Source organism: Brassica oleracea, unplaced genomic scaffold, assembly GCF_000695525.1.
Source record: "Brassica oleracea var. oleracea cultivar TO1000 unplaced genomic scaffold, BOL UnpScaffold01404, whole genome shotgun sequence".
NCBI classification, from domain to species: domain Eukaryota; kingdom Viridiplantae; phylum Streptophyta; class Magnoliopsida; order Brassicales; family Brassicaceae; genus Brassica; species Brassica oleracea.
Window position 1 is genome coordinate 8,224 of NW_013617940.1, and position 3,967 is coordinate 12,190.

At 32.0% G+C, this 3,967-nt stretch overlaps 1 long non-coding RNA gene across 1 annotated transcript; it reads right to left on the reverse strand.

Moving 5' to 3' along the window:
* Nucleotides 1–3,123: 3,123 nt before the first annotated feature.
* On the reverse strand, nucleotides 3,124–3,749 carry LOC106321303. Its single transcript, XR_001266040.1, has 3 exons — nucleotides 3,544–3,749; nucleotides 3,353–3,464; nucleotides 3,124–3,278 (listed from the first exon to the last, which is right to left on the reverse strand). It is a non-coding gene; the product is annotated as an uncharacterized LOC106321303 (long non-coding RNA).
* Between the last annotated feature and the right edge of the window lie 218 nt (nucleotides 3,750–3,967).

Sequence of the window (3,967 nt, forward strand, 5' to 3'; positions counted from 1 at the left end):
TCTTCGACTCCTATGGCAAGATGGACTCCGATAACACACCGAAACTCCAGAGATCTTTGATAGAGACAGCAACATAAAACATTATGAGACGGAGAGAACATAGAAATGGGAAGAAGACGTAGACATAAGCGAGAGACCCTGAGAACCTCTCCTTCCCATCCAAAGAGACTGTGGCGGTGACATTTGCTTAGGCGGTGGGGACGAGAGACGAGACAGAAATTGCTTTCACAACACGTTAAACGGCTGTAAGAAAATCCACAGCTCAAACTTCAAACATACAAAAAACCTAAACAACAGGCCCATGTAACAAAAAGCCTATTTCAAAATGTAAGACCAATTTTGTAAAAAAAAAATTGTCAACATCAATTCAAGAGAGAAGCCCAAAAACAGGCTACACTTTTCCATTTTTTTTTTTTGTCAAACATATACTATAATGATTATTTGTTAAATCAGTCCATTTTAAATTATTGGTTATGAATTTGTTTTTTATATATACCGATAAAAAGTACTATTCCTTACCAATATCTTTGAACAACAAGAATTTCTTACAAATCTTTGAACAAAAAAGAAATAGAGGGCAACTGTCTACTTTTCCGGGAAATATGTAGCAAAAATCAGTATGAGAACCTCAATTACTCTTTTCGTTGAAATTATATAAGTTGTTGTTATATATCTTACTATATAAAAGACATATTTACTCACTTCTCAGACTGACGTAATAGTGAAAGGAAAAAGTGTCACACATCATGTTCTGGTAGAATTTTGATTTCTTCCATTTGGTTTAACGGGATCTCACAAATGAATAAAGTATGGATTCTTTTGATATCATAATTTATGCTGAAACCCAACAAAAGTTTGGCCCACAGAATCACTTTCACCTTCGTTACGAGAAGCTGCAATACATTCTTCGGTTTATCCTCTCCTGCAAATTCTGATTATGTTTGCCATCAATGAAGGCTCGAAGAGGGCGTAGAGCCAAGTCTTCGTGAGTAAGCTATATGTCATTTTCATGTTATGTCGTTTCGTTAGTTATTCTTCACCCTGGAACCATACAAGTAGCATTGATTCACCGTCTGCTGTGAACAAACGCGAATCAACTCGAAGAAAGCAAAAGAGAGCAAAAATATATTAAGGCAAATATCCGTTTAGGATTTTTTTATTATTATGTGAATAATAACTTTACAACTCTTAGACCCATATCTATAGCAGTTCCAAAACCCGATTTATTTATCCTTTTAGAAATACATAATTATCTAGAAAAAATAAATTTTTCTAATCCTATAAGATTTATCGTACCTCAAAATCCAACCCAACGAATGCTGGACTTTTACCGGAGCACGGAGATTTAAGACACATTCAGATGCAACACCGTCATTAATTTCATGTCCCCATTCCTTTCACGTTTTCACATTCATTGCATCCTCCTTTCTTCGAGATAGTAAATCTGCAATTATAAATGGCTTAGATTGCATCCATGAATTCAAAATTTCATTGCTCACAATCATAATATATATCACAAAAACTTTTTCACATGATTGAATCTGATGTTGAAAGACTTGAACTGAGATCAACTGAGGAAACATCGGCGTCTCTGCAAGTCATGCTATGGAAGGTATCATCTAACTAAAAGGTAATTACGTTATCTGATATATTGTTACGTTGAGTATGCACATAAATTATACTATGCTAATTGCCAAGTACCATTTATTTATAAAATTCTAATCATGAGTTTCTTAGATTACCTGATAGTTTTATTTTCAAACACAATAGTAATGTATTTAAGACTCAAAAAATGTATAATTTCAAATAGTAATGATCACTAGCAAATTTTTCTGTAGTCTATCTAACTTAAATATAGATGCAGTTAGAATGGATCAAACTTCGCACTACTTATTACTTATAACTTTGGTAAACTCATCGAGTAATTTTTAAAACTAATTCTAACTATTACTACAGATAAACTAAAACAAACATTAAAATAACGCAAAATAATAATATTTTATAAAAAAAATTATAATTAAAAAGTTTATAGTTTTAAAATAAATTGTCAAATAAATCGATAAATTGTTTTAAAAAAACCTGAAAATTAATTTTAATTTTAGTTAAGAATAAGTTAAACATTTTAAATCAATTTATATTATTTGTTCATTTATTTACCCGCCCGTAGGGCGGGCCTACCTAATTAGATATATTTGATTCATTAAAAGTATCATCGTAACCAACCACCATGAAAGTTAACGTGAGCGCGATACGTAGGAAATTGACTTCTCAAATAATATTAATAATAATATTATAGAGATTTCTCAAAATCTCTAAATAAAATAATAAAGTAATATATTACCTATAAATTTGGATAACATATGTAAAAAATACCTAAATTAACATATAAATTAGTTTGGTTTGAATATTTTAATAGAGAATCAATAGATATTTCAAGTATTTTTGGTGTTTTGAGTAATATTTTAGCTATTTTAGATATTTACTTTTGACTATTTTTATATATTTTTAAGTATTAAAGACAACTTAAAAGTATCTTATATATTTTGAATGTTTTTTTTTTAATATACATTAAATCTAAAATAATTAATATATTTAGGTATATAAATCTATTTCGGTTATATTCGGATACCCGAAATACTTTGGTTCGGGTCAGATTCGGTTTTGGTTCTCTGGATACCAAGATTTTGAACCTGTTTGGATATGTAATTAATTTTGGTTTGGTTTCAGTACTATTTTTTTGATCGGGTTCGATATGGTTCTTCTGATTCGGTTTTTTCGCGAGGCAATTAGAAATTTAGAACCGTGTTTCCTCTTTCCATAATTATCATAAGGAAAAGCCCAATTATCTTAAGCAAAGGCCCAATAACAGACGACGTTTGAATAACCGCCTAATAAGCACACCGCCTTCTGACTTGTCCATCCATTAGAACCTTTAATGGACTTTTAAGAGTAATTTAATAGTTAATAAAGTGAATTAAGTACTTAAAAACTTTTGTTATTGGAAATTATGTTTTTCTCCTCCAATGGAAAAACCTCAAAGGGGTTCTTAGATAATTTTTTTTTAAGTAGAATGATTTAAAAGAAATTGAATGATTAGATTTGATAACATAAAAATAACATAGTTACACTTAAAAGATGAAAGTGTGACCTTTGATGTAATTATGACTATCAACATGTTCTCTTTGTATCAATCAATGATCTTGAAACATGAAGCAGGGTCTAAAGTGGTATCCCATGAAACTTTTTGATTGGTGAATCAACGCAGGGACACCTTCTTGCTGTTACATAAAAATACCAAAATAAGTAATTTTCTTGATGCAGCATTTCACAACATCCCCAACACGAAGCTTACCCATCAGATTTCGTTTTTTTCTCAACCTCCTCTTCGTTTTCTCTTGGCCTCATGGAGAATATAAGCTTCCTTGTGTTTCTATTATAGCCATAACCACATTCACTTTGATATTCTGCATTGAGTTAATTGTTCAGAGGGGACAATATAAGCATTTCCACATTATTTTTTAGATTTCTTTTTCTGGATCAAACCTGACCGACAAAAGAAGACAAGAACTTCTGCTTCTCTTTGTCATATACCATAAGAAGATCATCCAGCTTCATACCAGAATCAACTTCTCCATTGACTACGTTACCAACTCTCAGAATTTGAAACCTGTAAAAAAGGAGTGTGGAGAGAAATAATTGTTGGATCAATTAAATGTCTTTGGGCTTTAATTAAAAGGTGAATGTAAATGACATGGGCTTTAGATATAATAAACCCAAGAAAATGTCAATTAAATGAATAAGAGGTCATTGGAAGTATCCCACATCGGCCAAGAGGAAAAAATTTGAGTGATATAAATATGCCTTCTCACTATGAGAGCTTAAACAGCTTGGAGAGAGAGGAAGGCTCCCCACGCGCGCGGCGCCGCCGCCGTCCGGCCGGCTCGGCTCGGCTTGGGCTTGGGCTTGG